Below are 12,354 nucleotides of genomic sequence, written 5' to 3'. Positions count from 1 at the left end.
ATTTGATTAATGCGCAGTGCAAAGCACCTACATCCCAGCAAACCCCAACACCACCAAGCAAGACAGGTGGGTTAGAGCAAGAACAGATTTGGATTTGGTATGCTGTTTATTGGAGAGACAGTTAAAAGAACAGCCTTATCACCAACTGGAGTTGTTGTATAGTAAATATCACCCCTTCCAATGTACTTTTACCTTGTGCTTTCAAAAGCCCTGTGCTTAACCGTGATAAATGAGACCCACATCCTCTGTCCAAAATGCTCCTGGTGAGCTCTAGTTTGCTTAAGGAAAACCTTCAGTTTCTGATCAAATCCTCCAACTCCCCTCAGAAAGATAAGACAGTGGAACCAAACCAAATGCAAAGGTTTGGTCCAGGGGCTAATTTACTTTGGGGATTTCCTACAGAAAATATTAAATAAGCTGAAAGTTCAGAACAATCTCCCATCCATCCCAGTCAGAGCACACATCACTGGGAAACTTCTCAATCATCAAGAGAAGTTCCAGGCAGCAACAGGGTAGTTCCAAATAATCACTGCCAGATTCACCCTGCAGGGTGGGAAGGGGGTGGCTGTGACAGTGGCAACTCCTCACAAAGCCCCTTTACCTCACCCCTCACTGCTGCAGCCACTGGCTGTACAGCCCCAATGGGATGCTGTCATGTGCCATTATTCAGCTCACCATAGACCTCCTCACTGTTGGTGTCATGGCATAGTAGAGATCTAACTTCAGAAGCTGCAATATCCCTGCTTCTCTTGAGGTAAGCCCAGGGAAGCTCTGGTCTGGGATAGGGTGTCACCAGCGGGACAAGTCGACTTGACACAGAAAAACAGGGTGAGAAGTCCTGGCAGTAATCAGGGAATAAAGCAAACTCCATCTCCAGCATTAGTTAGGGGATTCCCAGGATGCTTTCTAACATCATCATCCTACATTCCCAGGGTGTCCCACTGACGGAAGCTGCAGAACTCCTCACGGTGTTTCCCAGTGGACAGTCAGGATGGGGCCACCAGCACTCAGGTGTTTCTAACATTACAATCCCAAACTCAGCTCTGGGCAAGAGTGGGAGACAACATCCCCAGAAGAGAGAATGCGACTGAAAGTAGCCATGATGCCCTGCACCTTTGGCCCCTTTATGGGTCTGCTGAAGTGTTTCGAGACCCACAGGGGCCAGGGCTGCACATGGAGGACAGCTGAGTGTAAGGGCAGGTACCAGGGCAGAACTCAAGGGAGCTGCTTCCAGCTGGTCCATGGCCAATCCTCAGGCAAGCACAGGAGAGCTTGCTGTCTCCTCATTTCTACATTGCTTGCTCTTTCCTCACCATGAGCAAAACCTGAGCAACAGCTGTCTGCAAAGGCACCACCGCTCTGCTCCCCCTTCCCTGATCTAGTTTAACATCCAAACATGCCAGAGCTGCCCACAGCATGGGAGGGCCAAGCACACAGCAGACTGCTGCACACCTGTGTGGCAACACCTACGAAAAGTCAACTATGATATCCTGGTGTGAACCCAAGGAAGGTTTCATACTCATACTTCAAGTTTTGGGAAGAAGGTTACATAATCTTACAGTATAGGAAGGTTGCATAAGCTTAAAGTGAGATCCCAGCCCATCCTGCAGTTCAGGAGGGCACAGACAGCTCAAAATAACAACTTTGCTCTTTCTAGAAGAGCAGGAAATTACTGTTGTTTTGATTTGTGGTATGACTGGACTGCAGTATAGCCTGAGGCATCTCCCCACTCTCGCAGAAGGGTTATAGGGAGATGGGTCCCATCACTCTGGCTTCAGCACACAGTCAGTGGCCAAGGCAGACTGAGGAAGACCAATGAGTCATTTGCTTCTTTGTTATCCAGGAATACATTTTTTTTTTCCATCTCAATTGGAGCCCTTATGATTCTTATTGCAAGATAACCAAATGGGACCAGCAGAGAAATTAGGGAACATGATGTAACAGTCCTTTAGGATATGATCTAAAAGCCTTTTCTTGCCACAAAATTTAAAGCAGCCAAACCACAGGACAAAAACAGCTCAGAGTCTATTGTCTACTTTTCTTACACTGACAAGATACTGATGATTTTCTTTCTGTGGAAAAACAACTCTAGAGAGTCACCCCTCAAACATGCTTTTTATACTCCATTTTCCCCATTTTCTGTATTCATTTCCCCATGTCCTAAAAAACATCTACTTATGTACCATACTTTACATGGAAGCAATTAGTTTTAGAAATTAACCACAATTCACATTTAAATCTATATTGCACTTGTACCCAAATCATCACCATGTTGTTATGCTTATATTATTTATTAAGATTTAACTGCTACCAGCCAGTTTGGGAGGAAAACAACTCTTAGAGGACCCAGCCATTTCCCAAGTTACTGTACTTGTAGTTTCATTCCTGTAAGTGAAACAGCTGCAGTATAGTTGAATGTCAGACATGAGATTCTTACAAGCAACACAGAGCTCAAAAAAGTCAAACCTTAAAGTGTTGTTTCCAGGCAAGATATTGTTACCTCCAACATCATCTTCATCAGAATGAACGTGTATCCTCCAAGATATATGCCATGTTAATCTGGTGTTTCACAAAGATGACAAAGATGAAAGGATATTTTTTCATTATCTACACAGCTGTTCAAAAGTCTGTTTGAAATCCCAGGTCTAGTTGGAGAGCAACAGTATTCATGGTTTCCCTGAAACAAAATCTCCAACAAGAACTTCAGTCACAAACATGCTGTGGTGGTCTGTGCTGAGTGGATGGTAATGATGAGAATAAGTGGCATCTCTGGCAAAGCAGCTTCCTAGGGACCAGAAAAACCATGGGTAAAAAATGCATAAACCAAAGTAACAACAATCTGCTATCTGCACTTTGGCAGCCAACTCCTCAACAAGCACCTTCTTTTCTTTCTTATCCGGGTAGCTCCAAACGTATCCTTGCCAGGTGTTTCTGTTTGAGTTTATTTTAAACCATCAACAGATGGGGCTGATCTAGCAGCTTTCACCACTGATTTTTGTTGCTTTACTCTTGTGAAAGGTTTAAAGAGCCAGGATCAGACCCACACAGTAGAAAGCACAGCATTTTCCCTGCATTCTTGAAACCCCCCCAAGAATTTTGATGTAGGTCCAGCCCACACCCTTACACCTTTTCCATACATTGTCCCACGAGTCTCACAAAACCTCCAGCCAAAATTCTGCTTACAGACAACAGGTATGTGAGATGGATTCATACTGTGGAACAGGAGTTGCTCACTGACTTCCTGCCCTGGGCTTCTCTTTTCCATGTGCTCTTTCTACCTACAGGAAAACATATCAGAGGATTAGCATATGCATATACACCCATGCACAAGCACTTATCTTTAGGGGTTGGCTGCCTTCTCCACCCACTTTTCCACCAGATGCAAAATAACATGGTACATGGAACAAAAAAAAACGGTGTGGCCATACGACCCATATCCCAGTGTGTGGTGAAACACATGCATATTGCACACATTGACTCAAGCCTTCCCCTCTCACTTGTCAGGTTAAACCTTCCACCTGAAGTCAGCTGGCTGGTGGTGGTTTCCTGCGTGCCATGAGAAGGCAGGTGTGCCAGTGCCCACAGCTACTCTCTGTTGAGCATCGCCTTTGCAAAAATCCCTCAACAGAGAAAAAGGGTGCACTTGGGGAATAAGAAAAGCAATCTCTTTCTTCTGTGGTGCTAGATCTGATCTCAGTAGGCCATGGCCTGACACTGAGCTAGATGGCTGGAACCGATGGCATGTCTGAAGGGGTGGCTTAATCCTTAGCTGGCCTTCAACAAGAGTTTTCTTCTTTCCTGTTCATATCACCACCAGAAAGGCCAAGATAATTAATGTGTGACAAGTGGTCTTCCTGACTCCTGCTTTTTCCTTGCCTGACCTCCACCCTAAGGAAAGTGTCTTAGACCTTCTTCCCTGCAAAACCAGCAGACGCAACAAGGGAACTTGGAGCTGGAGCTAAAAGGAATCCCCGTGTCTTTGCAAAACAAAAAAATTCCATTGTGCTTCAAATATATTTAAAAGAAACTTTGCTAACATAACAGGAACTATTTCAGAAATACAAGATTGTCTCGATGGGGAAGAAGAAAATTAAAAGAAGAAAACTGAGTTTCTGATATATAGCGAATAGCTGATAGTGACATCTCATACAGGGATAAAGACAATAGGTCACAGGCCAAAGATTGCTCTTTCATGCTCCTCTCCAGCCCTAAACTCTAAGTCTAAATAGAAATAGCACTCTAAATTTTGGTCTCAGACCACAATTTTTCTGATAAGACACTGGTCAGCAAGCAGACCACATTTTCTACAAATTTAGTATATCTGTTCTCAAACAAGAACTGAAGCAGTCACCTGTTTAGATGTATTGTCTACTACTTTCTCATGCTCTATTCAGTCATGGCCAAGTTTGACACAAGAAAATGTGTAAAACCACACGTTATACCTACAAAACAAAGAGCCAATCCACTAGAGCTTTGACTGAATGTTTTTTCTGAATTTGTAGAAAATGCTCATGCCAACTGGAACCACACTTTTTTTTTTTTCCAGGAACATTCAGTTTTGGTCCTGTTTTTTCCTTGGAAAATTCAAAGCTGGACTGGCATCTCTGGTTGCTACACTTGAGCTCAAGTGACCCTATCCTGTCTCCAATTGTGAAATGATAGTTGGAGGCACCCAAAACAGGGAGCTTCAGATTCAGTTCAAGTATAGGATTAAATGTAGGTCTCCCATGTCCTGGGGAAACAGTCCACCCACTCCTCCAGCTGTGGTTAATCAACCTCTCAGATTTCTCAAAAACAAATAAAACTCTGGCCTTCTCCATTTTGAATGAGAGCATCGCAGTTGCAAGAAGCCAAACAGTAAAGAAAACATTTCTCCAAATCATGTTGTTCTACCAACAGGGAGGGTATGTATAACTTGAACTTATAATGCCTGGGTTTGCTGTTTTTTTCCTTAAAAATGTCATAGAATCTGACAGTTTTTAAAATGGCTTATGTAAAGCCAGGCTTACAAAACAGAATTTGAATGCACCCTGAATATAAACCCCAGGTTTATAAAAGCCATCATCGTAACAAAAAACCTCTTCAGCTGCTGGATTTTCCTAATTAAAACATAAATTTTCTATAAACCCGGGTCTAATTCCACAGGCCCCAACCTTTTTGTCATCTCCCCTCCCATTTTTTGATTTGGTTATATTCCATCATAAATCAGAGGATCAGATTGGTCCATTCCCGAGGAATGTGCCTGGGATACGGGGCTGCACGGAAGAGGGTTTGCCTTTTGCCAAGGGGGAACCACCCACATGCTGTGAGAATGGGAGGGGGGCCCAGCCATTATCTGAATGGCTCCGCTGCCACGGGGGGAATGAAGTAAAGTGGACACAAACAACTGGAAAAATTGCCAAAGCGTTGGGCTCTGAGTCCTCCAGAGCCTGAGGATGCTGTAATCCTTTACTGGCTTTTAATTTCCCTCTATTTGCTATTAGCTGGAAAAATGTTAACGCAACACAAACAAATGTGTTACAGCACTTTCAGTCACACCTCCCTGGTCACTCCCAGAGGGCCTAGCCAACACCCACCAGGCAATCGTGGCCTGGGATTTTTCAGAGCCCTCTCTCCCCTGTTCATGCTCCTTTCCTCTCTCTCACTCTTGTCCCAGTGGGCTCTAAACTCCTACTCTGAGAGCTTGTCCATAATGGAAAGGAGCTATTGCAATCTACGGAGCACATTTCTTTTGCCCAGAGCACACTGCAGTCCTAAACAAGCTGAAGCAAAGCTGTGCAAAGACACTGGGAGTTCAGAACAGGTGCCCAGTTGGAAAAGAGAAGGTGAAATTGTTTTTCTATATCAAGTGCACACTTAACTTTCTGGCACTCTGACTCATCTTTATAGACAAGCCCTGGTGTTACTGTAGTGAGTCATCAAAGCAACTTTATTTATAATCACACTGCCTGATGTTTCAAAAACACACAAGACCTAAACCTTATTATAGCAGTACTAAATGAGATGATGGTCATGCTTTGATTTGAAATTCCAGAGCGTGACAGTGTTTTAAAGGAGAAACAGTCCCGTGAATAGTGAGCACTGAGGCTTAATGTCCAGATCAGATCATCAGCTGTCATTTAGGTCAAAACAAAAGCATAATGGATAAACCAACATTTCTGTGCACTGGCCATTTAAATATACAGTGCTATGGTGTAAATGGACAAAACTGTGTCCCCAACAAAGCTCTTCTAAACAACCATCCTTGTCTCTCTGTTGCTGTACATTTTGGAGTGATGCATTTGTAAGCTAACAAAACTAGTTCTTGGACTCAGGCATGTATTTGAGATTATTTGATGCAAGCTGTTACAGACTACAATTTTTCCCAAAGTAGTGAGCAGGTGTGAACAGATATTTACCTCATATCCTATTTCAGGCAGTGCTGAATGGCCCCAGTCCGAAGGAAACGTTGTATGTGAACAGCATCTGACTGACTGTTTGAAACAAGTTTGACCAAGATTAACAAACTCAAGGGATTTCCACGAGAGAGTCTCCTGGTCATATTTCAGGGACTGCCTCAGAAAACCTTCTGTCTTTATATTCTGTATAAATTGTTCTCTCTTACTAATTCAAGCTACAAGTAGAGAATGTCCATGTACGTAACAGTGATGCTTTACAGTAAGATGCATCACGCTAGGCTTTCAACCAAGCCTTTTAGCTTTTCCTTCCTTGCTTGGCTACATGCTTATAAACATACCTAATAATATCATATCCTAGACCTGCCTAAAGTAAGCACCAACAGCTCTACAGGCATGATCCCTGCATTACCTCTCCTTACCACCAGCAGGCCATATTGACCTCTTCTGATCAATTCATTTTCTTCTCTTATTTCTCTTGACTGTTATAAGACTCTACCCATCCCTGCTCCAACAACACTGCACAAATTTCCCTGAACTGATGTCTCTGCTCTTCCAGTCCCACTCTTCCTCCTGCTCCAGAATACAGCATCCAAAAAACAGGATGTCAGCCTTATTCCCTGATTTTCCCAGCTCACTAGCAGGCTGTGTGGCAAACCAAAATTATGTTTTCTCCAGGCTCTATGACTATGCATCCCTCAGTTGGACCTGCTATTTCACCTTGTCACCAGTATCAGCCTTAATAGAAGAATATAAAACACAACAGTAGAAATTCCATTACAGTGGAGTTTTTCGATCTCCATCAGACTTCTTTGAACACCCCCAGCCATGTAACTTTTCTTCAGCAGAAAGTGGAAAGCTGCCCTGGCAGTCTCCAGGCCACGAGGATCTCTCCTCAGTGCACTCCCCTTCCAGCATGCCTGTCACAGTGACAGCCTGCTAACACTGTCAAACCCACTGCCCAGCCTACCTGCACCAAGTCTACATCAGCAGATAAATGAGTCATTCTGAAGCAGGAGAGGACTCAATAAACAGACATTATTTCCACAGCTAGGAAAATAATTAGCATGACATCCCATATCTTTCCTTGTCCTGCTTCCTACTGCCACTCATTGCAGTACTAGAAATTCTGCAGATTTTTATCAGTCTGAGGATTCAGATGTCTCTGGACCATTTTTTGAAAGAGAATACAAATAAATGCACTATGAATGAGAAAGGAGGTTTTTGCTCTCTGGGAATGCTGCCCAAGAGAGCAGATGTCATTGTGCAACACAGTGCTCATGCTGCTCCTAAATCCAGCCCCTCCTCTGCTCCCCACTGTTTCTGCTTCAGGTCTTTTGCCATCAGTAAGGAGGGATCTGTGCAGTCTTTTCATGCTGTAGTGATTGACTGAGGAGCTGATTATCCCAGCTTCATATTTTCTTCCCTTCACATAGAATCTGTCTCCAAAGTCATTGAGTTCTTTGAGAGTTGCTGACCTGGCTTCCAACCAGCACTAGCTCCTCTTGTGGTGTTGAAAGAAGATACCTTCTCCCCTCAGAACCTGTGATGATAGCAGAGGGAAAACATACAGGCACTTGAAGTGCTGCCTGTGAAAGTTTTGTGGAGGTTTGTGGACATTCTTTTAACTGTGCCTCACTCCAGGTGGTGATACCCAGCAAACATTTTGATCCGTTTATAGTGGTGTGATCTCTATCACAAAACCAGGCCCCTCTGAAACATGTAGTCCTTCTCCAGGGATCTAGACTCTGCCTTGCACTACATCTTTTCTGTTTTCCACTGATGTGACATAGTGCCTCGTACTTCAACCCCCATCCCAGGCGCTCTTTTCTGCTTGCCGGAGATGCTCAGGATAATTCCTGCCTCTCCCCACAACCTGGCAGCTGGCTCTGCCCACCCGCCAGCAGCTCAGCGGAGGATGATGCTTCAGAGGCTGGGGAAGCCCAGTGTGCTGCCTGCAGAGGCCTCAGGAGCCTGGCAGCCCCTCTGGTGAGCACCAGAATCACCAGCTCCCAGTGACGTGCCCAGATTATGTTGGATGACTCAGGCTCAGCTTTATTGCTGGGGAAGACATAAGGATAAGAGCTCCACACACTCACTTACCAGAGCACAGTAATGGAGCAGAGCTATGAGAAGGTAAAACTCAGAAGGAACTACCAAGGCAGTGCTTGGGCACTGTCTGAGCACTGATTCCCTGGTCAGCTTACAGCTCACTTTCCCTGCAGAGACCTTGAACAAACTTCTCTCTTTTTTCAGCTGCTGAAGAAGGGCACCAGAGAAGCCACACTCTTTTTCCAGCCCCAGATATAAGAAGGGGACATCCTACCACCCTCTTGCTCCCTTGAACTAGTTTTGGAAGATCCTATATGGTGATGCACACTACCTGCTCTAGGCATGACATAAACACTTTTTAATCTTTTAATCAAGGTTGCCTTCCACAGCTTACAGCCTCCTTCAAATATGATACATCATGAGCAACCATCACTGTATACATTATTCTTTTTAAGCTCTGCATAGGATGTATATATACCATAGAAACTCAAATACAGTCCACAGTTGGCTTAAGCTATTATGCCCCTGACCTTTTTGCTTCCCTGTTCCTCTCTCCCAAGGCAATAGTCACACCAGTTTGTGGGGATTTTTTTGGTTTGGTTTTTTTGTTGGTTTTTGGTTTTGTTTGTTTGTTTGTTTTTTTTGCTTGGTAAAGGCTTAGCTGCATGGCACAGTCACAGCCAAGGGAAAGCAGAGATGTCAGCATGTCACGCTCACTGTGTGCCAGTGTAAATCGAATACATATAAAAAGTCAAATTACAATGTACACAACCACCTACTCTGTGTGTGCACAAGAGGGACATCATATCTGTGATGACTTAACCACTATCATTCCCTTCAACATACTTTTATCTTTATTTCAGCCCTTGATTTCCTAGTTATAAATACATAAAGAAGGTTCCCATATTTACAACCTTAGCTCAGCGTGCCGTAATATCAAGGAGACACAGACACTACTTTAAAAAGTCTCTATTCAGACCACAGCCACCAGTTTTGATTAGTTTACAAAAACTGCTTACATTTTATTTTATGTTTCGCTTCCTTCCCCTTCTTCCTGTGCTGACAGGCTGCTTGTACTCCATGAAATATTTCCTCATTGCTTTCACATTCAAGCAGAAAGGGATTTTCAATGGCATTTTACAAAAGAAGCTGCATGACAGTTAGTTCCCCTGTATGTCAAGAGGTAAGCACACAGATTTTTTTACCTTTGATATCTCTCTTGTATTTCTGTGAACCAACTTGAAATTCAGAAGTGCACAGATGAATCTGAAACCACGGCTCCACACCTGCAGAAGTTATGGGGGCAGCACCTTGTTCTGGACAAGGGAGAGAAATATTTGCTAGCAATTGGCTTTGAGCCACAGTGGTGTCACAGACAGGTTGGATTTAGCGTCTATACAAGTTATGGGGAAAAGCCAGTGATTTAAACCAGTCAGGTCATGGACTCATCTCCAAGCTACATCAGGGTCTCTCTGATGTCTTTCATGGAATCATGAAATCACAGAATGGTTTGGGTTGGAAGGGATTTTAAAGATCATCTAATTTCAACAACCTGCCATGGGCAGGGACACCTTCAACTAGACCACATTGCTGAAAGCTCTGTTCAATATGGCCTTGAACACTTACAGGCATGAGGCATCCACAATTTCTCTGGGCAACTTGTTCCAGCGTCTCAGCACCCTCACCACTAAAGAATTTCTTCCTAATACCTAATTTAAATGTATCCTCTTTCAGTTCAAAGACATCACTCCTTGTCCTATCACTACATCCCCTTTGCCACTCCCTGCACCACAGCAGATTGGAGGGGCTCTCTCATGTCCACCTCTTCTCTCTGTGTCCCCCACCAAGGACTGCTGGTGGCTGCAGTGCAGTCTGAGCACTTGTGAGTGTCACCTCCCTTCACCATCCTTGCACTGTGCCACCCTCCTTGCTCCCAAAAGCCCTTCACTCTCCTCTGACTGTCCTCAAAGGGTGGAATAGAGGCTTCCCAGAAGGAGGAGCTGTGATTTCAGGCTCTGGAATTATTTCCAAGTCAGCTTATAGATGGAGATGTCTCCCAGGGGCTTTGGTGGGAAAAGCAGGTGGTTTCCTGGAATTTGTTTTTCAGCAGAAGTTTGCAGAAAGTGATCCCTTCTCACATACACAGAACTTTCAAATTAAAATGATTTTTCAACAAATTCCCAAGCCATCTGTAAAGGCAGCCTCTTTTTAGAGCTGAGTTCCCTGGTAGCATTGAGGAAAATCAGCAAAAAATGACAAAAATGTGCGAGGTGATGAAGAAAACATTGGGAGAATATCTGCATCCCTTTTATTAAACAAAGCTAGCAAGTGCTAAGTTCAAAGCAAGGCAAAGGAGAGACTCGATCAAAAAATATCCCATTTAGCTGCAAGAATATTTGCCACAAGATATTGTAGAAGCTAAAATTTTATATAAATTTAAAAAGCAATGGAATAATTACTGAAAGAAGAATGCATCTGAGATTATTACATATATAGATACCAACTCTGATGCAGGAGATTCCCAAGCCAAAAAATGCTGGAGGCAGGGAGAGCATTTTGGGAAAGTATTGCTACAGGTCTGCCTTGAGCTTATGATGGTTTTGGGCATTCAGTGATGAGTATGGGCTCTCTGTAGCTCTTGTCCTGGTACGCTACAGTCTTTCCTACACTTCGGGGTAAGAAGAGCAGGAAGGGAGTGACTGGCATGGAGTGCTGGCGTGAGAAGGGAGATGCTCACCTGCTTCCCATATTGAATCATCCACATGTGCCCGTCCAGCCGATACCGGCAGCTTTCCATCCTGTCAGTGATGGACAGATAGTGCAGAATGATAAGCACGGGCAATGAATGAGGCAGATGAGTTTCTGGCAGTCCCAAAAGCATTTACACTTCCCAAAAGCTACCCTTCGGCGTGCTCTGCCTCTTACATCCTCCTCCAGCTCTGCCTGCGGTGCGTCCTGCCCTGCACTAATCCGCACGTAGTACTCAGCAGCCGTGATTAAACCGTGACTTTTTGGGGCGGGGGCACTGACCGGGCTGTGGTGCAGACGCCCGTGAGGAACAGGACCCAGCAGATCCTGCGGCTGCTGACGGTCAGCGCTGGGCGCGTGCGGTGCCCCCCGCTCCCGCTCAGCCCCATATGCACCGCGACCCCCGCGTCTCCCCCACCATCCCCATGCCGTGCCCCAGCCCGAGGGGTCCAGAGCAGGACTGGCTCTTCCCGGGCTCCCGCAGGCTCCCGAGGCCAGGCTGGCACTGCCACCTAGGGACAGGGACCGGGCTGCCTGGCAGCGCGTCCGGGACACCTTCTCCGTCGGCACCGGCAGCAACGCGTGGAAGTTCGGGTCACCTTCTCTTTGGGGTACCCTTAGTTTGTTTCTCCCTTCTATCCCTTCTATTTCCATCTTCAGGGTCTATCGCAATGATTCTGAACACACGTCTTGAAACTGGAGGCTGCCTTTCTGGTCAGCCTGAATCGTCTTCTCTGCCTGTGTAGAGGTTAAAGGAGCAGCACAGTCGTTTGGAGACTAGAAAAAGATGAATTATTCATCAGAAAAAAAAAAAAAATTTGGCTTAAAGGGCCTGCAGAACAGCATTTTATCTGCTAGCCAGGGGTAATGGCCTATGATTTGGAGTTTCCCAGTGCACCCCAGCCAAACCCCACCTCCCACCAGAAGGTGTTTGCTGGACACTGCTGCCTCCTCATCACAGCATGCATGGTTGAGGGCCGGTAGGGTGGTGTATTCCCAGAGTACCATCCATCTCTGCAGTCTGTGGTGCTTGCTGCCTTCTCCTCAGCCCTTTCACACAGGATTGAAGAACATCACCACAGCTCTCAAAATGGTCCTCATCAGCCTGTGGGACAGCTTTCTGGCACTGTCCTCTGCTGTAAGTTGTTAGGATTTCCAA

This window comes from Pipra filicauda, unplaced genomic scaffold, assembly GCF_003945595.2.
Source record: "Pipra filicauda isolate LSUMZ 115617 unplaced genomic scaffold, ASM394559v2 scaffold2_size9829703_pilon, whole genome shotgun sequence".
Taxonomy (NCBI): Eukaryota; Metazoa; Chordata; class Aves; order Passeriformes; family Pipridae; genus Pipra; species Pipra filicauda.
This window is presented reverse-complemented; position numbering follows the sequence as displayed.